We start from the raw sequence: 27683 nt of genomic DNA, 5'->3' as shown, positions 1-27683 counted from the left end.
TTTATGTCACGCCGCGCCAACAGGAAGTGGCCGTAATTTCATGGTCTACATTGTCTGATCTGGCTGATATTTTAGAAATACGTTTACTGTTGGAGTATAATCACATCCATATCCCAAGAACGGGTCAATGTTATAGCGCCACCATCTGGCAACAGGAAGTGAGGTCTTTATCATATTTGTATGCCTTCCTGCTAGGGCATTCATCACATTCACACGAAATGTGGTCCGCATGATCTTAGGATAGTCATGACCATAAGCTGTGAAGGGATTTTTGATATCTCAAACGGTATGGAAATGGCGAGTCGTACAGTACACATATTGCGTGCAAAAAAATGACTTTTTTTTCGACATCGTCCGATCTGGCTGATATTTTACAAATATGTTCACTGTTGGAGTACAATATCAAATATATACATATCAATCGGGGCGTGGCTAGAGAGCGCCCCCTATAATTATTATTCTCTTTTTTTTCAATGTATTTTGCATTTTTGAGGTGCTTGCCATGGATGAAAACTCACAGAATTTTGCACACACATGAGAAGTTTTGGCTTTCAGGATGTATCAGATGCTCAGACCTGGGCGTGGCCGAGGGACTCCACAGCGCCCCCTAATGCTTTGTCTTCTATTGTGGACAGGCACTTTGAGCTACCTTCACCTAATTTGGTATGCATGTGGGACTCCTCTGGACAAACACATTTCTTATTCGCATCGAATCAAATATGTGAACAGGAAGTCAGCCATTTTGAATCTTGTGCGTTTTACACGTACTACACTTTTAAGTACTCCTCCTAGGGAGTTCATTGCATTCACACGAAATATGGTCAAAGTGGTCTCAGGATAGTCATGATACTAATTCCAAAGGATATTTTTGATATCTCAAACGGTATGGTCATGGCGAGGCGTAAAATTTTCATGTCACGCCGCGCCAACAGGAAGTAGCCATAAATTCATGGTCTACATTGTCTGATCTGGCTGATATTTTACAAATATGTTCACTGTTAGAGTGTAATCACATCCATATACCAAGAAGAAATCAATGTTATAGCGCCACCATCTGGCAACGGAAGTGAGGTTTTTATCATGTTTGTATGCGTTCCTGCTAGGGTATTCATCACATTCACACCAAATGTAGTCATCATGATCTTAGAATAGTCCTGACCCTAAATGACGAAAGGATTTTTGATATCTCAAACGGTTTGGCAATGGCGAGGCGTATAATACACACGTTACGCCCAAAAACAGGAAGTGGGCTTAATTCCGTTCTACATCATCTGATCGGGCTGATATTTTACAAATATATTCACTTTTGGAGTGCAATCACATCCATATCCACATTCATCTGGGCGTGGCTACACAGCGCCCCCTATGGCTTTTTTCTAATATTGTGGACATATACTTTCACGTAAATGCACCACGTCTGGTAGGCATAAGGGTCTCCTCAAGACACACACATTTATCATTTGCATCCCTTAACTTTTCCCAACAGGAAGTGAGCTATTTTGGATTTTGTGTGTTTTTAAGTGTTTTTTCACGTACCAAACTTTGAAATACTCTTCCTAGGGGGTTCATCACATTCACACAAAATGTGGTCAGCATGATATTATAGCACTGACACACAACTATGAACTGATTTTTAATATCTTGGAATGGTATGGCTATGGTCAGCCTTAAAATTAACTTGTAATGCTGCCCAAATAGAAAAATTATATATTAAATAATTTCAAAAAGGTATTAAATTCTACATTGCCTGATTTTGAGGCTACATCTTTTCACATATGTTCATTGTTGGAGTGTCATCACATCCATTAAGCAATAATAGTTTACTATTTTCGCTGGAGACTCATTATCTCCAGTCTTAAAACTTCAACTCAAGTCGCAACTGACTCTCCCATTTCTAATACGCGACTGCCATCTAGTGGCAAAGGTTAGTATTCTTTCTAATTTTCTCTTTTTCTTGGATAAAGTGATTTCTCAACGACAAGTTTTGTTTCTTTTTGCGAGCCAGTAACCATAACGATGTATGAGTAACAGCGGCAGCCTACATGACAAAATGTACTGAAAACACCCAGCCCACAGCAACGTTTTTTCTCATCTATCTTAATTAACTCGATTGAATAACTAAAATAAAAAACAGGCTTTTACTGGCAGGAAAGTATCATATATTTAAAAGATTAACACATATAATGCAAAAATTGCTTTGACGTTCAATGTTATTTGGATTTTAAAAAAACCGTATTGTAGCATTTTAAGGACTCAATACAAAACAGCTGTTCGGAAAGTTGGCTTGAAAACCAAGAAGCCTTATTAAGGAATTCGAGCCGTTTCTATTTGACTTCATTCGATTGAAGTGAATGCCGTAACCCAATTAAATGTAATTCGCGTCGGAATACACATAATAGCCTACACTGTCAACGTGAAATAAAAATATATAGAGGTTTAAATCGATCCTGTATTGGGACATTTGTTATGATGGCTGGTGCAACGGGCATTTTCGGTACCGTTGGCCATAATCGAATGCTAGCATTTATATCATTACACTGACCAAGTCCTGTTAAAAAGCACATTTTTGGTTCCTTTGTGGAAACAGTGAAGTTGTCTACACAATCTGTTCTACTCACAGACTAACTGCGTCGCTGTAACTTCCCCCCATTTCTGATACGGCGATTCAATTTATTGGCAGAAAGTGGTACTTTCATTTTTTTCTTCCTTCAAGTGATTTTTCAACGATAGGTTTTTGTTTTTTTCTAGCGAGCCAGTAGGCATAACGATGTATGATTTACAGCTGCAGCCTACGTGACAAAATGTATTGACAACACCCAGCCCGACGTTTCTTTGCATCTATTTTCATTACATGAATTGAATAACTAAAATAAATATTAAAGACATTTAAAGACTTAAAGACAGGCTTTAACTGGCAGGAGAGTATCATATTTTTAAAAGATTAACACATGAAGTCAAAAAGAAACTTTAGCGTCTGAGGTGGCTCTGCTCGAACGCTGTGTTAACATGAGACCGTTTTGTTCAACAAAGGTATCACATGCAGGTCGTGCGAGATGACACGCACGGGCTAACAGCAGCCAGCCAGTCCACTGTCTGTGTGAGTCAAAAAACAGGTCAGCTACGTTGGTTTACATGAATAGAAAACTTTCAGTTAAATCGCCAGCTATGTTAGTTTATTTTGCTTGTCATTAAACACGAATTAAGAGAACATACAATTTCGCTAGGAATGGTAAATTAATATGAAAATACTGTATTGAGGGCAGAGAGTTTGGCATCTCTTTTAGATTTGGCTGAACAAATACGTTTCAGGCAGCATAATTACCAGTGAAATGGAAAAGAATGATGCTGGTTAACTAGACGTTTCGTGCAGTATTATCCGACACTTCGTAGAGAAATTATTAAACCAAGATAAAAGGAGACATTTGGCCAATAGATGGCACCCGTGTATAAGCGGGCAGTATAGCGTAATGGTTAGGGCGGTGGATTAAGGCACGCAAATTCAGCCATTCGATCCCCGCTGCAGCCACAATGAATTTGAATAGTTTCTTGAAGCCAATTGTTTTCATTTTGAGTGCATATTTATGGCCTAATGACTTTTCAAGCATAAATTGTGCCTCCCCGTGTAAAAACTATGGAAATTAATTAATCTCTGCTCTCCATACAGGACTGTAGCATGTTATCACAATGTGCAAGCAAGACGTTATTTTTATTTCATTCTACATTGTCTGATGTGGCTGAAACTTCACACGTTCATTTTTGGAGTGTAATCTCATCCATTTTCCAATAAAGGCTAAATGGCAAAGCGCCACCCGCTGGCAACAGGAAGTGAGCCTTATATTGCATTCTTAAGCATTATTTTTCAATGGGTTCATGACATTCACGGTAAATGTGGTCAGCATGATGCTAGGATGGTCCTGACAAAACAGATTTTTGATTTACTGGGATGATATAGCTATGGTCAGGCACATAAAAAACACATCATGCCAGACAAACAGGAAGTGGTCATACTTAAATTTTCCATTGTCTGATGTGACTGCAACTTTACACAGATGCTAAGTGTTGGAGTGTAATCAAATCCATATTCCAAAAACGACTCAATGTTATAGCAGCATCATCTGGAAACAGGAATTGACCTCAATTTCGCTGAACATCTTCCGATGTGGCTGAAAATGTACAAATATGTTTATTTCTGGAGTGTAATCAAATTAAAAAAACATACACGGATCAATAATATAGCGCCACCATCTGGCAACAGGAAGTGAGGCTTATATCATTGATGCATTCCAATAGCAGCGCCAACATCTTCATTGATCAAATGGAAATTCCTGTGCACACTATACGTTGTCCAGGAAGGTGATTATTTCCAAAGTGTGTACATGTTGTGAAACATGTCATTGGCAGAACTATGCCACCAAGGCGGTTGCCCCCATGGGGCTTGGGCCCGTTCATTGCTGCTTGCAGCTATATTTAGGGCCCAAGCACCGTAGGGTGCGAAGGACCCTATTGTTATTGGAAGGATTATTATTATTATTATTATTATTATTATTCTTTTTTTTTCAATGTTTTGTGCATTTTTGAGGTGCTTGCCATGGATGAAAACTCACAGAATTTTGCACACACATCAGAAGTGGTGGCTGTCAGGTTGTCTCAGATGCTCAGACCTGGGCGTGGCTGAGGGACTCCACAGCGCCCCCTATCGCATTGTCATCTATTGTGGGCAGGCACTTTGAGCTACCTTCACAAAATTTAGTACGCTTATAGCACTCCTCGGTCCAAACACATTTCTCATTCGCATCTAATCAAATATACAAACAGGAAGTCAGCCATTTTGGATTTTGTGCGTTTTACACGTACTGCACTTTAAAGTACTCCTCCTAGGGGGTTCATCACATTCACACCACCTGTGGTCAGAATGGTCTCAGGATATTCATGATGCTAAATTGCCAGGATATTTTTGATAGCTCAAACGGGACGGTCCTGGGGAGGCGTATAATTTTTATGTCACGCCACGCCAACAGGAAGTGGCCGTAATTTCATGGTCTACATCGTCTGATCTGGCTGATATTTTAGAAATACGTTTATTGTTGGAGTATAATCACATCCATATCCCAAGAACGGGTCAATGTTATAGCGCCACCATCTGGCAACAGGAAGTGAGGTCTTTATCATATTTGTATGCCTTCCTGCTAGGGCATTCATCACATTCACACCAAATGTGGTCAGCATGATCTTAGGATAGTCATGACCATAAGCTGTGAAGGGATTTTTGATATCTCAAACGGTATGGAAATGGCGAGTCGTACAGTACACATATTGCGTGCAAAAAAATGACTTTTTTTTTGACATCGTCCGATCTGGCTGATATTTTACAAATATGTTCACTGTTGGAGTACAATATGGAATATATACATATCAATCGGGGCGTGGCTAGACAGCGCCCCCTATAATTATTATTCTCTTTTTTTTCAATGTATTTTGCATTTTTGAGGTGCTTGCCATGGATGAAAACGCACAGAATTTTGCACACACATGAGAAGTGTTGGCTGTCAGAATGTATCAGATGCTCAGACCTGGGCGTGGCCGAGGGACTCCACAGCGCCCCCTAATGCTTTTTCTTCTATTGTGGACAGGCACTTAGAGCAACCTTCACCTAATTTGGTATGCATGTGGGGCTCCTCTGGACAAACACATTTCTCTTTCGCATCCAATCAAATATGTGAACAGGAAGTCAGCCATTTTGAATTTTGTGCATTTTACACGTACTACACTTTTAAGTACTCCTCCGAGGGGGTTCATTGCATTCACACGAAATGTGGTGAAAGCGGTCTCAGGATAGTCATGATACTAATTCCAAAGGATATTTTTGATATCTCAAACGGTATGGTCATGGCGAGGCGTACAATTTTCATGTCACGCCGCGCCAACAGGAAGTAGCCATAAATTCATGGTCTACATTGTCTGATCTGGCTGATATTTTACAAATATGTTCACTGTTCGAGTGTAATCACATCCATATACTAAGAAGAAGTCAATGTTATAGCGCCACCATCTGGCAACAGGAAATGTGGTTTTTATCATGTTTGTATTCGTTCCTGCTAGGGTATTCATCACATTCACACCAAATGTAGTCAGCATGATCTTAGAATAGTCCTGACCCTAAATGACGAAAGGATTTTTGATATCTCAAACGGTTTGGCAATGGCGAGGCGTATAATACACAAGTTACACCCAAAAACAGGAAGTGGGTTTAATTCCATTCTACATCATCTGATCGGGCTGATATTTTGCAAATATATTCACTTTTGGAGTGCAATCACATCCATATCCACATTCATCTGGGCGTGGCTACACAGCGCCCCCTATGGCTTTTTTCTAATATTGTGGACACATACTTTCACGTAAATGCACCACGTCTGGTAGGCATAAGGGTCTCCTCAAGACACACACATTTCTCATTTGCATCCCTTAACTTTTCCCAACAGGAAGTGAGCTATTTTGGATTTTGTGTGTTTTTAAGTGTTTTTTTTCACGTACCAAACTTTGAAATACTCTTCCTAGGGGGTTCATCACATTCACACAAAATGTGGTCAGCATGATATTATAGCCCTGACACACAACTATGAACTGATTTTTAATATCTTGGAATGGTATGGCTATGGTCAGCCTTAAAATTAACTTGTAATGCTGCCCAAACAGGAAAATTATATATTAAATAATTTCAAAAAGGTATTAAATTCTACATTGCCTGATTTTGAGGCAACAACTTTTCACATATGTTCATTGTTGGAGTGTCATCACATCCATTAAGCAATAATAGTTCACTATTTTCGCTGGAGACTCATTATATCCAGTCTTAAAACTTCAACGCAAGTCGCAAATGACTCTCCCATTTCTAATACGCGACTGCCATCTACTGGCAAAAGTTGGTATTGTATATATCTTGCAATGACGTTCAGTGTTATTTGGTTTAAAAAAACCGTGTTGTCGCATTTTAAGGACTCAATACAAAACAGTTGATCGGAAAGTTAGCTTGAAAACCAAGAAGCCTTATTAAGGAATTCGAGCCGTTTCTATTTGACTTCATTCGATTGAAGTGAATGCCGTAACCCAATTAAATGTAATTCGCGTCGGAATACACATAATTGCCTACACTGTCAACGTGAAATAAAAAAATATAGAGGTTTAAATCGATCCTATATTGGGACATTTGTTATGATGGCTGGTGCAACGGGCATTTTCGGTACAGTTGACCATAATCGAATGCTAGCATTTATATCATTACACTGACCAAGTCCTGTTAAAAAGCATTTTTGGTTCCTTTGTGGAAACAGTGAAGTTGTCTACACAATCTATTCTACTCACAGACTAACTGCGTCGCTGTAACTTCCCCCCATTTTTGATACGGGGATAGGTTTTTGTTTTTTTTCTAGCAGCAGTAGGCATAACGATGTATGATTTACAGCTGCAGCCTACGTGACAAAATGTATTGACAACACCCAGCCCGACGTTTCTTTGCATCTATTTTCATTATATGTATAGAATATCTGAAATAAATATTAAAGACATTTAATGACTGTCTTTAACTGGCAGGAGAGTAGCATATATTTAAAAGAGTCAAAAGTCAAAAAGAAACGTTAACGTTTGAGATGGCTCTGGTCGAACTCCGTTATGTTCAACAAAGGTATGGCATGCAGGTCGTTGCGAGATGACGCGCATTGGCTAACAGCAGCCAGCCTGTCCACTGTCTGTGTGAGTCAAAAAACAGGTCAGCTACGTTTGTTTACATGAATAGAAAACTTTCAGTTAAATCGCCAGATATGTTAGTTTATTTTGCTTGTCATTAAACACGAATTAAGAGAACATACAATTTCGCAAGGAATTTTTGACTTAATATGAAAATACCGGATTGAGGGCAGAGACTTGGCATCTCCTTTAGATTTGGCTGAACAAATGCGTTTCAGGCAGCATAATTACCGGTGAAATGGAAAAGAATGATGCTGGCTAACTCGACGTTTAATGCAATATTATCCGACACTTCGGAGAGAAATTATTTAACCAGGATAAAAGGAAACATACAACTTTTGGCCAATAGATGGCGTACGTGTATAAGAGGGCAGTATAGCTTAATGGTTCAGACAGTGGATTAAGACATGCAAGGTCCGCGGTTCCATCCCCGGTGCGGCTACAATAAAGTTGAATAGTTTCTTTACGCCAATGGTTTTATTTTGAGTGCATATTTATAACCGAATGACTTCTCAAGCGTAAATTGTGCCTCCCGCTGTAAAATCTATGGAAATTAATTCATCTCTGCTCTCCATACAGCACTGGAGCATATTATTACAATGTGCAAGCAAGAAGTAATTTTTGTTTCATTCTACATTGTCTGATGTGGCAGAAACTTCACACATGTTCATTTTTGGAGTGTAATATCATCCATATACCAAGAAAGGCTCAATGGCATAGCGCCACCATCTGGGAACAGGAAGTGGCTTTAATTTTACTTGACATCTTCCAATTTGGCTGAAAATGTACAAATATGTTAATTATTGGAGTGTAATCAAATCCATGAACCATACACGGCTCAATATTATAGCGCCACCATCTGGCAATAGGAAGTGAGGCTTATATCATTGATGCATTCCAATAGCAGCAGCAACATCTTCATTGATCAAAGGGGAATTCCTGTGCACACTATACGTTGTCCAGGAAGGTGATTATTTCCAAAGTGTGTACATATTGTGAAACATGTCATTGGCACAACTATGCCACCAAGGCGGTTGCGCCCATGGTGCTTGGGCCCGTTCATTGCTGCTTGCAGCTATATTTATTATTATTATTCTTTTTTCTATATGCAAATGGGCCTTTTTGAGGTGCTTGCCATGCATAAAAAGTCTGGGAATTTTGCACACACATCAGAAATGAGGACCTTCAGGATCGCTTAGATGCTCAGACCTGGGCGTGGCCGAGGGACTCCACAGCGCCCCCTATCGCATTGTCTTCTATTGTTGGCAGGAACTTTGAGCTACCTTAACCAAATTTAGTACGCATATAGCACTCCTCGGACCAAAAACATTTGTAATTCGCATCTAATCAAATATACAAACAGGAAGTCAGCCATTTTGGATTTTGTGCGTTTTACACGTACTGCACTTTTAAGTACTCCTCCTAGGGGGTTCATCACATTCAGACCACCTGTGGTCAGAATGGTCATAGGATATTCATGATGCTAAATTGCCAGGATATTTTTGATAGCTCAAACGGGACGGTCCTTGGGAGGCGTAGAATTTTTATGTCACGCCGCGCCGACAGGAAGTGGCCGTAATATCATGGTCTCCATCGTCTGATCTGGCTGATATTTTAGAAATACGTTTAGTGTTGGAGTATAATCACATCCATATCCCAAGAACGGGTCAATGTTATAGCGCCACCATCTGGCAACAGGAAGTGAGGTCTTTATCATATTTGTATGCCTTCCTGCTAGGGCATTCATCACATTCACACCAAATGTGGTCACCATGATCTTAAGATAGTCCTTACACTAAATTGCGAAGGGATTTTTGATATCTCAAACGGTATGGAAATGACGAGTCGTACAGTACACATATTGCGTGCAAAAAAATGACTTTTTTTTCGACATCGTCCGATCTGGCTGATATTTTACAAATATGTTCACTGTTGGAGTACAATATGAAATATATACATATCAATCGGGGCGTGGCTAGACAGCGCCCCCTATAATTATTATTCTCTTTTTTTTCAATGTATTTTGCATTTTTGAGGTGCTTGCCATGGATGAAAACTCACGGAATTTTGCACACACATGAGAAGTGTTGACTGTCAGGAGGTATCAGATGCTCAGACCTGGGCGTGGCCGAGGGACTCCACAGCGCCCCCTAATGCTTTGTCTTCTATTTTGGACAGGCACTTTGAGCTACCTTCACCTAATTTGGTATGCCTGTGGGCCTCCTCTGGACAAACACATTGCTCATTCGCATCGAATCATATATGTGAACAGGAAGTCAGCCATTTTGAATTTTGTGCATTTTACACGTACTACACTTTTAAGTACTCCTCCTAGGGAGTTCATTGCATTCACACGAAATGTGGTCAAAGTGGTCTCAGGATAGTCATGATACTAATTCCAAAGGATATTTTTGATATCTCACACGGTATGGTCATGGCGAGGCATACAATTTTCATGTCACGCCGCGCCAACAGGAAGTAGCCATAAATTCATGGTCTACATTGTCTGATCTGGCTGATATTTTACAAATATGTTCACTGTTAGAGTGTAATCACATCCATATACCAAGAAGAAATCAATGTTATAGCGCCACCATCTGGCAACAGGAAGTGAGGTTTTTATCATGTTTGTATGCGTTCCTGCTAGGGTATTCATCACATTCACACCAAATGTAGTCATCATGATCTTAGAATAGTCCTGACCCTAAATGACGAAAGGATTTTTGATATCTCAAACGGTTTGGCAATGGCGAGGCGTATAATACACACGTTACGCCCAAAAACATGAAGTGGGCTTAATTCCGTTCTACATCATCTGATCCGGCTGATATTTTACAAATATATTCACTTTTGGAGTGCAATCACATCCATATCCACATTCATCTGGGCGTGGCTACACAGCGCCCCCTATGGCTTTTTTCTAATATTGTGGACATATACTTTCACGTAAATGCACCACGTCTGGTAGGCATAAGGGTCTCCTCAAGACACACACATTTCTCATTTGCATCCCTTAACTTTTCCCAACAGGAAGTGAGCTATTTTGGATTTTGTGTGTTTTTAAGTGTTTTTTCACGTACCAAACTTTGAAATATTCTTCCTAGGGGGTTCATCACATTCACACAAAATGTGGTCAGCATGATATTATAGCCCTGACACACAACTATGAACTGATTTTTAATATCTTGGAATGATATGGCTATGGTCAGCCTTAAAATTAACTTGTAATGCTGCCCAAACAGTTCATGTTTTAATACAATTATGTATTAAATAATTTCAAAAAGGTATTAAATTCTACATTGCCTGATTTTGAGGCTACAACTTTTCACATATGTTCATTGTTGGAGTGTCATCACATCCATTAAGCAATAATAGTTCACTATTTTCGCTGGAGACTCATTATATCCAGTCTTAAAACTTCAAGGCAAGTCGCAAATGACTCTCCCATTTCTAATACGCGACTGCCATCTAGTGGCAAAAGTTGGTATTGCATATATCTTGCAATGACGTTCAATGTTATTTGGTTTAAAAAAAACCGTGTTGTAGCATTTTAAGGACTCAATACAAAACAGCTGTTCGAAAAGTTAGCTTGAAAACCAAGAAGCCTTATTAAGGAATTCGAGCCGTTTCTATTTGACTTCATTCGGTTGAAGTGAATGCCGTAATGCCGAATGCCGGAATACACATAATAGCCTACACTGTCAACGTGAAATAAAAATATATAGAGGTTTAAATCGATCCTATATTGGGACATTTGTTATGATGGCTGGTGCAACGGGCATTTTCGGTACCGTTAACCCTAATCGAATGCTAGCATTTATATCATTACACTGACCAAGTCCTGTTAAAAAGCACATTTTTGGTTCCTTTGTGGAAACAGTGAAGTTGTCTACACAATCTATTCTACTCACAGACTAACTGCGTCGCTGTAACTTCCCCCCATTTCTGATACGGGGATTCCATTTATTGGCAGAAAGTGGAACTTTTATTTTTATTAAGTGATTTTTCAACGATATGTTTTTGTTTTTTTTCTAGCGAGACAGTATGCATAACGATGTATGATTTACAGCTGCAGCCTACGTGACAAAATGTATTGACAACACCCAGCCCGACGTTTCTTTGCATCTATTTTCATTATATGAATAGAATATCTGAAATAAATATTAAAGACATTTAATGACTGTCTTTAACTGGCAGGAGAGTAGCATATATTTAAAAGAGTCAAAAGTCAAAAAGAAACGTTAACGTTTGAGATGGCTCCGGTCGAACTCTGTGTTAACATGAGACCGTTATGTTCAACAAAGGTATGGCATGCAGGTCGTTGCGAGATGACGCGCATTGGCTAACAGCAGCCAGCCTGTCCACTGTCTGTGTGAGTCAAAAAACAGGTCAGCTACGTTTGTTTACCTGAATAGAAAACTTTCAGTTAAATCGCCAGATATGTTAGTTTATTTTGCTTGTCATTAAACACGAATTAAGAGAACATACAATTTCGCTAGGAATTTTTGACTTAATATGAAAATACCGGATTGAGGGCAGAGACTTGGCATCTCCTTTAGATTTGGCTGAACAAATGCGTTTCAGGCAGCATAATTACCGGTGAAATGGAAAAGAATGATGCTGGCTAACTCGACGTTTAATGCAATATTATCCGACACTTCGGAGAGAAATTATTTAACCAGGATAAAAGGAAACATACAACCTTTGGCCAATAGATGGCGTACGTGTATAAGAGGGCAGTATAGCTTAATGGTTCAGACAGTGGATTAAGACATGCAAGGTCCGCGGTTCCATCCCCGGTGCGGCTACAATAAAGTTGAATAGTTTCTTCACGCCAATGGTTTTATTTTGAGTGCATATTTATAATCGAATGACTTCTCAAGGGTAAATTGTGCCTCCCGCTGTAAAATCTATGGAAATTAATTCATCTCTGCTCTCCATACAGGACTGGAGCATATTATTACAATGTGCAAGCAAGAAGTAATTTTTGTTTCATTCTACATTGTCTGATGTGGCAGAAACTTCACACATGTTCATTTTTGGAGTGTAATCTCATCCATATACCAAGAAAGGCTCAATGGCATAGCGCCACCATCTGGGAACAGGAAGTGGCTTTAATTTACCTTGACATCTTCCAATTTGGCTGAAAATGTACAAATATGTTAATTATTGGAGTGTAATCAAATCCATAAACCATACACGGCTCAATATTATAGCGCCACCATCTGGCAACAGGAAGTGGCTTTAATTTTACTCGACATCTTCCAATTTGGCTGAAAATGTACAAATATGTTCATTTTTGGAGTGAAATCAAATCCATAAACCATACACAGCTCAATATTATAGCGCCACCATCTGGCAATAGGAAGTGAGGCTTATATCATTGATGCATTCCAATAGCAGCAGAAACATCTTCATTGATAAAAGGGGAATTCCTGTGCACACTATTCGTTGTCGAGGAAGGTGATTATTTCCAAAGTGTGTATATATTGTGAAACATGTCATTGGCACAACTGTGCCACCAAGGCGGTTGCGCCCATGGTGCTTGGGCCCGTTCATTGCTGCTTGCAGCTATATTTATTATTATTATTCTTTTTCTTCAGGCAAATGGGCTTTTTTGAGGGCCTTGCCATGCGTAAAAAGTCTTGACATTTTGCACACACATCAGAAGTGGTTGCTGTCAGGAGCTCTCAGATGCTCAGACCTGGGCGTGGCTGAGGGACTCCACAGCGCCCCCTATCGCATTGTCTTCTATTGTGGGCAGGCACTTTGAGCTACCTGCACCTAATTTGGTGGCCAAATAGCGCTCCTCGGTCCAAACACATTTCTCATTCGGATCTAATCAAATATCCAAACAGGAAGTCAGCCATTTTGGATTTTCTTAGTTTTACACGTACTACACTTTTAAGTACTCCTCCTAGGGGGTTTGTCGCATTCACACCAACTGTGGTCAGAATGGTCTCAGGATAGTCATGATGCTAAATTGCCAGGATATTTTTGATAGCTCAAACGGGACAGTCACGGGGAGGATTACAATTTTTATGTCACGCCACGCCAACAGGAAGTGGCCATAATTTCATGGTCTACATTGTCTGATCTGGCTGATATTTTAGAAATTTGTTTATTGTTGGAGTGTAATCACATCCATATCCCAAGAACAGGTCAGTGTTATAGCGCCACCATCTGGCAACAGGAAGTGAGGTCTTTAACATATTTGTATGCATTCCTGCTAGGGCATTCAGCACATTCACACCAAATGCGGTCAGCATGATCTTAAGATAGTCCTTACGCTAAATTGTGAAGGGATTTTTGATATCTCAAACGGTATGGAAATGGCGAGTCGTACAGTACACATATTGCGTGCAAAAAAATGACTTTTTTTTCGACATCGTCCGATCTGGCTGATATTTTACAAATATGTTCACTGTAGCAGTACAATATCAGATATATACATATCAATCGGGGCGTGGCTAGACAGCGCCCCCTATAATTATTATTCTCTTTTTTTTCAATGTATTTTGCATTTTTGAGGTGCTTGCCATGGATGGAAACTCACAGAATTTTGCATACACATGAGAAGTGTTGGCTGTCAGGATGTATCAGATGCTCAGACCTGGGCGTGGCCAAGGGACTCCACAGCGCCCCCTAATGCTTTGTCTTCTATTGTGGACAGGCACTTTGAGCTACCTTCACCTAATTTGGTATGCATGTGGGACTCCTCTGGACAAACACATTTCTCATTCGCATCAAATCAAATATGTAAACAGGAAGTCAGCCATTTTGAATTTTGTGCATTTTACACGTACTACACTTTTAAGTACTCCTCCTAGGGGGTTCATTGCATTCACACGAAATGTGGTCAAATTGGTCTCAGGATAGTCATGATACTAATTCCAAAGGATATTTTTGATATCTCAAACGGTATGGTCATGGCGAGGCGTACAATTTTCATGTCACGCCGCGCCAACAGGAAGTAGCCATAAATTCATGGTCTACATTGTCTGATCTGGCTGATATTTTACAAATATGTTCACTGTTAGAATGTAATCACATCCAAATACCAAGAAGAAATCAATGTTATAGCGCCACCATCTGGCAACGGACGTGAGGTTTTTATCATATTTGTATGCGTTCCTGCTAAGGTATTCATCACATTCACACCAAATGTAGTCATCATGATCTTAGAATAGTCCTGACCCTAAATGACGAAAGGATTTTTGATATCTCAAACGGTTTGGCAATGGCGAGGCGTATAATACACACGTTACGCCCAAAAACAGGAAGTGGGCTTAATTCCGTTCTACATCATCTGATCGGGCTGATATTTTACAAATATATTCACTTTTGGAGTGCAATCACATCCATATCCACATTCATCTGGGCGTGGCTACACAGCGCCCCCTATGGCTTTTTTCTAATATTGTGGACATATACTTTCACGTAAATGCACCACGTCTGGTAGGCATAAGGGTCTCCTCAAGACACACACATTTCTCATTTGCATCCCTTAACTTTTCCCAACAGGAAGTGAGCTATTTTGGATTTTGTGTGTTTTTAAGTGTTTTTTCACGTACCAAACTTTGAAATACTCTTCCTAGGGGGTTCATCACATTCACACAAAATGTGGTCAGCATGATATTATAGCCCTGACACACAACTATGAACTGATTTTTAATATCTTGGAATGGTATGGCTATGGTCAGCCTTAAAATTAACTTGTAATGCTGCCCAAATAGGAAAATTATATATTAAATAATTTCAAAAAGGTATTAAATTCTACATTGCCTGATTTTGAGGCTACATCTTTTCACATATGTTCATTGTTGGAGTGTCATCACATCCATTAAGCAATAATAGTTTACTATTTTCGCTGGAGACTCATTATTTCCAGTCTTAAAACTTCAACTCAAGTCGCAACTGACTCTCCCATTTCTAATACGCGAATGCCATCTAGTGGCAAAGGTTAGTATTCTTTCTAATTTTCGGTATTGTTTCTCTTTTTCTTGGATAAAGTGATTTCTCAACGACAAGTTTTGTTTCTTTTTGCGAGTCAGTAACCATAACGATGTATGAGTAACAGCGGCAGCCTACGTGACAAAATGTACTGAAAACACCCAGCCCACAGCAACGTTTTTTCTCATCTATCTTAATTAACTCAATTGAATAACAAAAATAAAAAACAGGCTTTTACTGGCAGGAAAGTATCATATATTTAAAAGATTAACACATATAATGCATATATTGCTTTGACATTCAATGTTATTTGGATTTTTAAAAAACCGTATTGTAGCATTTTAAGGACTCAATACAAAACAGCTGTTCGGAAAGTTGGCTTGAAAACCAAGAAGCCTTATTAAGGAATTCGAGCCGTTTCTATTTGACTTCATTCGATTGAAGTGAATGCCGTAACACAATTAAATGTAATTCGCGTCGGAATACACATAATAGCCTACACTGTCAACGTGAAATAAAACTATATAGAGGTTTAAATCGATCCTGTATTGGGACATTTGTTATGATGGCTGGTGCAACGGGAATTTTCGGTACCGTTGACCATAATCGAATGCTAGCATTTATATCATTACACTGACCAAGTCCTGTTAAAAAGCACATTTTTGGTTCCTTTGTGGAAACAGTGAAGTTGTCTACACAATCTGTTCTACTCACAGACTAACTGCGTCGCTGTAACTTTCCCCCATTTCTGATACGGCGATTCAATTTATTGGCAGAAAGTGGTACTTTCATTTTTTTCTTCCTTCAAGTGATTTTTCAACGATAGGTTTTTGTTTTTTTCTAGCGAGCCAGTAGGCATAACGATGTATGATTTACAGCTGCAGCCTACGTGACAAAATGTATTGACAACACCCAGCCCGACGTTTCTTTGCATCTATTTTCATTACATGAATTGAATAACTAAAATAAATATTAAAGACATTTAAAGACTTAAAGACAGGCTTTAACTGGCAGGAGAGTATCATATTTTTAAAAGATTAACACAATAAGTCAAAAAGAAACTTTAGCGTCTGAGGTGGCTCTGCTCGTACGCTGTGTTAACATGAGACCGTTTTGTTCAACAAAGGTATCACATGCAGGTCGTTGCGAGATGACACGCACGGGCTAACAGCAGCCAGCCAGTCCACTGTCTGTGTGAGTCAAAAAACAGGTCAGCTACGTTGGTTTACATGAATAGAAAACTTTCAGTTAAATCGCCAGCTATGTTAGTTTATTAGGCTTGTCATTAAACACGAATTAAGAGAACATACAATTTCGCTAGGAATGGTAAATTAATATGAAAATACTGTATTGAGGGCAGAGAGTTGGCATCTATTTTAGATTTGGCTGAACAAATGCGTTTCAGGCAGCATAATTACCAGTGAAATGGAAAAGAATGATGCTGGTTAACTAGACGTTTCGTGCAATATTATCCGACACTTCGTAGAGAAATTATTAAACCAAGATAAAAGGAGACATTTGGCCAATAGATGGAACCCGTGTATAAGCGGGCAGTATAGCGTAATGGTTAGGGCGGTGGATTAAGGCACGCAAATTCAGCCGTTCGATCCCCGCTGCAGCCACAATGAATTTGAATAGTTTCTTGAAGCCAATTGTTTTCATTTTGAGTGCATGTTTATGGCCTAATGACTTTTCAAGCATAAATTGTGCCTCCCCGTGTAAAAACTATGGAAATTAATTAATCTCTGCTCTCCATACAGGACTGTAGCATGTTATCACAATGTGCAAGCAAGACGTTATTTTTATTTCATTCTACATTGTCTGATGTGGCTGAAACTTCACACGTTCATTTTTGGAGTGTAATCTCATCCATTTTCCAATAAAGGCTCAATGGCAAAGCGCCACCCGCTGGCAACAGGAAGTGAGCCTTATATTGCATTCTTAAGCATTATTTTTCAATGGGTTCATGACATTCACGGTAAATGTGGTCAGCATGATGCTAGGATGGTCCTGACAAAACAGATTTTTGATTTACTGGGATGATATAGCTATGGTCAGGCACATAAAAAACACATCATGCCAGACAAACAGGAAGTGGTCATACTTAAATTCTCCAATGTCTGATGTGACTGCAACTTTACACAGATGCTCAGTGTTGGAGTGTAATCAAATCCATATTCCAAAAACGACTCAATGTTATAGCAGCATCATCTGGAAACAGGAATTGACCTTAATTTCGCTGAACATCTTCCGATGTGGCTGAAAATGTACAAATATGTTTATTTCTGGAGTGTAATCAAATTCAAAAAACATACACGGATCAATAATATAGCGCCACCATCTGGCAACAGGAAGTGAGGCTGATATCATTGATGCATTCCAATAGCAGCGCCAACATCTTCATTGATCAAAGGGAAATTCCTGTGCACACTATACGTTGTCCAGGAAGGTGATTATTTCCAAAGTGTGTACATGTTGTGAAACATGTCATTGGCAGAACTATGCCACCAAGGCGGTTGCCCCCATGGGGCTTGGGCCCGTTCATTGCTGCTTGCAGCTATATTTAGGGCCCAAGCACCGTAGGGTGCGAAGGACCCTATTGTTATTGGAAGGATTATTATTAGGGCCCAAGCACCGTAGGGTGCGAAGGACCCTATTGTTATTGTAAAGATTATTATTATTATTATTATTATTATTCTTTTTTCTATATGCAAATGGGCCTTTTTGAGGTGCTTGCCATAGATAAAAAGTCTGGGAATTTTGCACACACATCAGAAATGAGGACCTTCAGGATCGATTAGATGCTCAGACCTGGGCGTGGCCGAGAGACTCCACAGCGCCCCCTATCGCATTGTCATCTATTGTGGGCAGGCACTTTGAGCTACCTTCACCAAATTTAGTACGCATATAGCACTCCTCGGACCAAACACATTTCTAATTCGCATCTAATCAAATATACAAACAGGAAGTCAGCCATTTTGGATTTTGTGCGTTTTACACGTACTGCACTTTTAAGTACTCCTCCTAGGGGGTTCATCACATTCACACCACCTGTGGTCAGAATGGTCTCAGGATATTCATGATGCTAAATTGCCAGGATATTTTTGATAGCTCAAACGGGACGGTCCTAGGGAGGCGTAGAATTTTTATGTCACGCCGCGCCAACAGGAAGTGGCCATAATTTCATGGTCTACATTGTTTGATCTGGCTGATATTTTAGAAATACGTTTATTGTTGGAATATAATCACATCCATATCCCAAGAACGGGTCAATGTTATAGCGCCACCATCTGGCAACAGGAAGTGAGGTCTTTATCATATCTGTATGCCTTCCTGCTAGAGCATTCATCACATTCACACGAAATGTGGTCAGCATGATCTTAGGATAGTCATGACCATAAGCTGTGAAGGGATTTTTGATATCTCAAACGGTATGGAAATGGCGAGTCGTACAGTACACATATTGTGTGCAAAAAAATGACTTTTTTTTTGACATCGTCCGATCTGGCTGATATTTTATAAATATTTTCACTGTTGGAGTACAATATGAAATATATACATATCAATCGGGGCGTGGCTAGACAGCGCCCCCTATAATTATTATTCTCTTTTTTTTCAATGTATTTTGCATTTTTGAGGTGCTTGCCGTGGATGAAAACTCACGGAATTTTGCACACACATGAGAAGTTTTGGCTCTCAGGATGTATCAGATGCTCAGACGTGGGCGTGGCCGAGGGACTCCACAGCGCCCCCTAATGCTTTGTCTTCTATTGTGGACAGGCACTTTGAGCAACCTTCACCTAATTTGGTATGCATGTGGGCCTCCTCTGGAAAAACACATTTGTCATTCGCATCGAATCAAATATGTGAACAGGAAGTCAGCCATTTTGAATTTTGTGCATTTTACACGTACTATACTTTTAAGTACTCCTCCTAGGGGGTTCATTACATTCACACGAAATGTGGTGAAAGCGGTCTCAGGATAGTCATGATACTAATTCCAAAGGATATTTTTGATATCTCAAACAATATGGTCATGGCGAGGCGTACAATTTTCATGTCACGCCGCGCCAACAGGAAGTAGCCATAAATTCATGGTCTACATTGTCTGATCTGGCTGATATTTTACAAATATGTTCACTGTTAGAATGTAATCACATCCATATACCAAGAAGAAATCAATGTTATAGCGCCACCATCTGGCAACGGAAGTGAGGTTTTTATCATGTTTGTATGCGTTCCTGCTAGGGTATTCATCACATTCACACCAAATGTAGTCATCATGATTTTAGAATAGTCCTGACCCTAAATGACGAAAGGATTTTTGATATCTCAAACGGTATGGCAATGGCGAGGCGTATAATACACACGTTACGCCCAAAAACAGGAAGTTGGCTTAATTCCGTTCTACATCATCTGATCGGGCTGATATTTTACAAATATATTCACTTTTGGAGTGCAATCACATCCATATCCACATTCATCTGGGCGTGGCTACACAGCGCCCCCTATGGCTTTTTTCTAATATTGTGTACATATACTTTCTCGTAAATGCACCACGTCTGGTAGGCATAAGCGTCTCCTCAAGACACACACATTTCTCATTTGCATCCCTTAACTTTTCCCAACAGGAAGTGAGCTATTTTGGATTTTGTGTGTTTTTAAGTGTTTTTTCACGTACCAAACTTTGAAATATTCTTCCTAGGGGGTTCATCACATTCACACAAAATGTGGTCAGCATGATATTATAGCCCTGACACACAACTATGAACTGATTTTTAATATCTTGGAATGGTATGGCTATGGTCAGCCTTAAAATTAACTTGTAATGCTGCCGAAACAGTTCATGTTTTAATACAATTATGTATTAAATAATTTCAAAAAGGTATTAAATTCTACATTGCCTGATTTTGAGGCTACAACTTTTCACATATGTTCATTGTTAGAGTGTCATCACATCCATTAAGCAATAATAGTTCACTATTTTCGCTGGAGACTCATGATATCCGGTCTTAAAACTTCAACGCAAGTCGCAAATGACTCTCCCATTTCTAATACGCGACTGCCATCTACATGCAAAAGTTGGTATTGCATATTTCTTGCAATGACGTTCAATGTTATTTGGTTTAAAAAAAACCGTGTTGTAGCATTTTAAGGACTCAATACAAAACAGCTGTTCGGAAAGTTAGCTTGAAAACCAAGAAGCCTTATTAAGGAATTCGAGCCGTTTCTATTTGACTTCATTCGATTGAAGTGAATGCCGTAACCCAATTAAATGTAATTCGCGTCGGAATACACATAATAGCCTACACTGTCAACGTGAAATAAAACTATATAGAGGTTTAAATCGATCCTATATTGGAACATTTGTTATGATGGCTGGTGCAACGGGCATTTTCGGTACCGTTGACCATAATCGAATGCTAGCATTTATATCATTACACTGACCAAGTCCTGTTAAAAAGCACATTTTTGGTTCCTTTGTGGAAACAGTGAAGTTGTCTACACAATCTATTCTACTCACAGACTAACTGCGTCGCTGTAACTTCCCCCCATTTCTGATACGGGGATTCCATTTATTGGCAGAAAGTAGAACTTTTATATTTTTCTTCCTTCAAGTGATTTTTCAACGATAGGTTTTTGTTTTTTTTCTAGCGAGCCAGTAGGCATAACGATGTATGATTTACAGCTGCAGCCTACGTGACAAAATGTATTGACAACACCCAGCCCGACGTATCTTTGCATCTATTTTCATGATATGAATAGAATATCTGAAATAAATATTAAAGACATTTAATGACTGTCTTTAATTGGCAGGAGAGTAGCATATATTTAAAAGAGTCAAAAGTCAAAAAGAAACGTTAACGTTTGAGATGGCTCTGGTCGAACTCTGTGTTAACATGAGACCGTTATGTTCAACAAAGGTATGGCATGCAGGTCGTTGCGAGATGACGCGCATTGGCTAACAGCAGCCAGCCTGTCCACTGTCTATGTGAGTCAAAAAACAGGTCAGCTACGTTTGTTTACATGAATAGAAAACTTTCAGTTAAATCGCCAGATATGTAAGTTTATTTTGCTTGTCATTAAACACGAATTAAGAGAACATACAATTTCGCTAGGAATTTTTGACTTAATATGAAAATACCGGATTGAGGGCAGAGACTTGGCATCTCCTTTAGATTTGGCTGAACAAATGCGTTTCAGGCAGCATAATTAGCGGTGAAATGGAAAAGAATGATGCTGGCTAACTCGACGTTTAATGCAATATTATCCGACACTTCGGAGAGAAATTATTTAACCAAGATAAAAGGAAACATACAACTTTTGGCCAATAGATGGCGTACGTGTATAAGAAGGCAGTAGAGCTTAATGGTTCAGACAGTGGATTAAGACATGCAAGGTCCGCGGTTCCATCCCCGGTGCGGCCACAATAAAGTTGAATAGTTTCTTTACGCCAATGGTTTTATTTTGAGTGCATATTTATAACCGAATGACTTCTCAAGCGTAAATTCTGCCTCCCGCTGTAAAATCTATTGAAATTAATTCATCTCTGCTCTCCATACAGGACTGGAGCATATTATTACAATGTGCAAGCAAGAAGTAATTTTTGTTTCATTCTACATTGTCTGATGTGGCAGAAACTTCACACATGTTCATTATTGGAGTGTAATCTCATACATATACCAAGAAAGGCTCAATGGCATAGCGCCACCATCTGGCAAAAGGAAGTGGCTTTAATTTTACTTGACATCTTCCAATTTGGCTGAAAATGTACAAATATGTTAATTATTGGAGTGTAATCAAATCCATAAACCATACACGGCTCAATATTATAGCGCCACCATCTGGCAACAGGAAGTGGCTTAAATTTTACTTGACATCTTCCAATTTGGCTGAAAATGTACAAATATGTTAATTATTGGAGTGTAATCAAATCCATGAACCATACACGGCTCAATATTATAGCGCCACCATCTGGCAATAGGAAGTGAGGCTTATATCATTGATGCATTCCAATAGCAGCAGCAACATCTTCATTGATCAAAGGGGAATTCCTGTGCACACTATACGTTGTCCAGGAAGGTGATTATTTCCAAAGTGTGTACATATTGTGAAACATGTCATTGGCACAACTATGCCACCAAGGCGGTTGCGCCCATGGTGCTTGGGCCCGTTCATTGCTGCTTGCAGCTATATTTATTATTATTATTCTTTTTTTTTCAATGTTTTGTGCATTTTTGAGGTGCTTGCCATAAATGAAAACTCACGGAATTTTGCACACACATCAGAAGTGGTGGCTGTCAGGATCTCTCAGATGCTCAGACCTGGGCGTCGCTGAGGGACTCCACAGCGCCCCCTATTGCATTGTCATCTATTGTGGGCAGGCACTTTGAGCTACCTGCACCATATTTAGTATGCATATAGCACTCCTCAGGCCAAACACATTTCAAATTCGCATCTAATCAAATATGCAAACAGGAAGTCAGCCATTTTGGATTTTGTGCGTTTTACACGTACTGCACTTTTAAGTACTCCTCCTAGGGGGTTCCTCGCATTCACACCAACTGTGGTCAGAATGGTCTCAGGATAGTCATGATGCTAAATTGCCAGGATATTTTTGATAGCTCAAACGGGACAGTCACGGGGAGAATTACAATTTTTATGTCACGCCACGCCAACAGGAAGTGGCCGTAATTTCATGGTCTACATTGTCTGATCTGGCTGATATTTTAGAAATACGTTTATTGTTGGAGTATAATCACATCCATATCCCAAGAACGGGTCAATGCTATAGCGCCACCATCTGGCAACAGGAAGTGAGGTCTTTATCATATTTGTATGCCTTCCTGCTAGGGCATTCATCACATTCACACGAAATGTGGTCAGCATGATCGTAGGATAGTCATGACCATAAGCTGTGAAGGGAATTTTGATATCTCAAACGGTATGAAAATGGCGAGTCGTACAGTACACATATTGCGTGCAAAAAAATGATTTTTTTTCCGACATCGTCCGATCTGGCTGATATTTTATAAATATGTTCACTGTTGGAGTACAATATTAAATATATACATATCAATCGGGGCGTGGCTAAACAGCGCCCCCTATAATTATTATTCTCTTTTTTTTCAATGTATTTTGCATTTTTGAGGTGCTTGCGATGGATGGAAACTAACGGAATTTTGCACACACATGAGAAGTGTTGGCTCTCAGGATGTGTCAGATGCTCAGACCTGGGCGTGGCCAAGGGACTCCACAGCGCCCCCTAATGCTTTGTCTTCTATTGTGGACAGGCACTTTGAGCTACCTTCACCTAATTTGGTATGCATGTGGGCCTCCTCTGGACAAACACATTTCTTATTCGCATCAAATCTAATATGTGAACAGGAAGTCAGCCATTTTGAATTTTGTGCGTTTTACACGTACTACACTTTTAAGTACTCCTCCTAGGGGGTTCATTGCATTCACACGAAATGGGGTCAAAGTGGTCTCAGGATATTCATGATACTAATTCCAAAGGATATTTTTGATATCTCAAACGGTATGGTCATGGCGAGGCGTACAATTTTCATGTCACGCCGCGCCAACAGGAAGTAGCCATAAATTCATGGTCTACATTGTCTGATCTGGCTGATATTTTACAAATATGTTCAATGTTAGAGTGTAATCACATCCAAATACCAAGAAGAAATCAATGTTATAGCGCCACCATCTGGCAACGGAAGTGAGGTTTTTAATCATGTTTGTATGCGTTCCTGCTAGGGTATTCATCACATTCACACCAAATGTAGTCATCATGATCTTAGAATAGTCCTGACACTAAATGACGAAAGGATTTTTGATATCTCAAACGGTTTGGCAATGGCGAGGCGTATAATACACACGTTACGCCCAAAAACAGGAAGTGAGCTTAATTCCGTTCTACATCATCTGATCGGGCTGATATTTTACAAATATATTCACTTTTGGAGTGCAATCACATCCATATCCACATTCACCTGGGCGTGGCTACACAGCGCCCCCTATGGCTTTTTTCTAATATTGTGGACATATACTTTCAAGTAAATGCACCACGTCTGGTAGCCATAAGGGTCTCCTCAAGACACACACATTTCTCATTTGCATCCCTTAACTTTTCCCAACAGGAAGTGAGCTATTTTGGATTTTGTGTGTTTTTAAGTGTTTTTTCACGTACCAAACTTTTAAATACTCTTCCTAGGGGGTTCATCACATTCACACAAAATGTGGTCAGCATGATATTATAGGCCTGACACACAACTATGAACTGATTTTTAATATCTTGGAATGGTATGGCTCTGGTCAGCCTTAAAATTAACTTGTAATGCTGCCCAAACAGTTTATGTTTTAATACAATTATGTCTTAAATAATTTCAAAAAGGTATTAAATTCTACATTGCCTGATTTTGAGGCTAACACTTTTCACATATGTTAATTGTTGGAGTGTCATCACATCCATTAAGCAATAATAGTTCACTATTTTCGCTGGAGACTCATTATATCCAGTCTTAAAACTTCAACGCAAGTCGCAAATGACTGTCCCATTTCTAATACGCGACTGCCATCTACTGGCAAAAGTTGGTATTGTTTCTCAAGTAATTCCTCAATGACAAGTTTTGTTTCTTTTTGCGAGCCAGTAACCATAACGATGTATGAGTAACAGCGGCAGCCTACGTGACAAAATGTACTGACAACACCCAGCCCACAGCAACGTTTTTTCTCATCTACCTTAATTATATGGATTGAATAACTAAAATAAAAGACAGGCTTTTACTGGCAGGAAAGTAGCATATATTTCAAAGATTAACACATATAATGCATATCTTGCAATGACGTTCAATGTTATTTGGTTTAAAAAAAACCGTGTTGTAGCATTTTAAGGACTCAATACAAAACAGCTGTTCGGAAAGTTGGCTTGAAAACCAAGAAGCGTTATTAAGGAATTCGAGCCGTTTCTATTTGACTTCATTCGATTGAAGTGAATGCCGTAACCCAATTAAATGTAATTCGCGTCGGAATACACATAATAGCCTACACTGTGAACGTGAAATAAAAATATATAGAGGTTTAAATCGATCCTGTATTGGGACATTTGTTATGATGGCTGGTGCAACAGGCATTTTCGGGACCGTTGACCATAATCGAATGCTAGCATTTATATCATTACACTGACCAAGTCCTGTTAAAAAGCACATTTTTGGTTAATTTGTGGAAACGGTGAAGTTGTCTACACAATCTATTCTACTCACAGACTAACTGCGTCGCTCTAACTTCCCCCCATTTCTGATACGAGGATTCCATTTATTGGTAGAAAGTGGTTATTTTTTTATTTTTATTCCTTCAAGTGATTTTTCAACGATAGGTTTTTGTTTTTTTCTAGCGAGCCAGTAGGCATAACGATGTATGATTTACAGCTGCAGCCTACGTGACAAAATGTATTGACAACACCCAGCCCGACGTTTCTTTGCATCTATTTTCATTATATGAATTGCATATCTGAAATAAATATTAAAGACATTTAATGACTGTCTTTAACTGGCAGGAGAGTATCATATATTTAAAAGATTAAGACATGAAGTCAAAAAGAAACGTGAGCGTTTGAGGTGGCTCTGGTCGAACTCTGTGTTAACATGAGACCGTTATGTTCAACAATGGTATCTCATGCAGGTCGTTGCGAGATGAGAGGCATGGGCTAACAGCAGCCAGCCTGTCCACTGTCTGTGTGAGTCAAAAAACAGGTCAGCTACGTTGGTTTACAGGAATTGAAAACTTTCAGTTAAATCGCCAGCTATGTTAGTTTATTTTGCTTGTCATTAAACACGAATTAAGAGAACATACAATTTCGCGAGGAATTTTTGACTTAATATGAAAATACCGGATTGAGGGCAGAGACTTGGCATCTCCTTTAGATTTGGCAGAACAAATGCGTTTCAGGCAGCATAATTACCGGTGAAATGGAAAAGAATGATGCTGGCTAACTCGACGTTTAATGCAAAATTAACAGACACTTCATAGAGAAATTATTTAACCAAGATAAAAGGAAACATACAACTTTTGGCCAATAGACGGCGTACGTGTATAAGAGGGCAGTTTAGCTTAATGGTTCATGCAGTGGAGTAAGGCATGCACGGTCCGCGGTTCCATCCCCGGTGCGGCCACAATAAAGTTGAATAGTTTCTTTAAGCCAATGGTTTTATTTTGAGTGCATATTTATAACCAAATGACTTCTCAAGCATAAATTGTGCCTCCCGCTGTAAAATCTATGGAAATTAATTCATCTCTGCTCTCCATACAGGACTGGAGCATGTTATCACAATGTGCAAGCAAGAAGTTATTTTTGTTTCATTCTACATTGTCTGATGTGGCTGAAACTTCACACATGTTCATTTTTGGAGTGTAATCTCATCCATATACCAATAAAGGCTCAATGGCATAGCGCCACCATCTGGCAAAAGGAAGTGGCCTTAATTTCACTGGACATCTTCCGATGTGGCTGAAAATATAGAAATATTTTTATTATTGGAGTGTAATTTAATCCATATACCAAAAATGGCTCAATGTTATAGCGCCACCATCTGGCAACAGGAAGTGACTTAAAATTTACTCGACATCTTCCAATTTGGCTGAAAATGTACAAATATGTTAATTATTGGAGTGTAATCAAATCCATGAACCATACATGGCTCAATATTATAGCGCCACCAACTGGCAATTGGAAGTGAGGCTTATATCATTGATGCATTCCAATAGCAGCAGCAACATCTTCATTGATCAAAGTGGAATTCCTGTGCACACTATACGTTGTCCAGGAAGCTGATTATTTCCAAAGTGTGTACATATTGTGAAACATGTCATTGGCACAACTATGCCACCAAGGCGGTTGCGCCCATGGTGCTTGGGCCCGTTCATTGCTGCTTGCAGCTATATTTAGGGCCCAAGCACCGTAGGGTGCGAAGGACCCTATTGTT

Source organism: Conger conger, chromosome 1 (genome assembly GCF_963514075.1).
Source record: "Conger conger chromosome 1, fConCon1.1, whole genome shotgun sequence".
Taxonomy (NCBI): domain Eukaryota; kingdom Metazoa; phylum Chordata; class Actinopteri; order Anguilliformes; family Congridae; genus Conger; species Conger conger.
Note: the sequence above shows the minus strand (reverse complement) of the source record.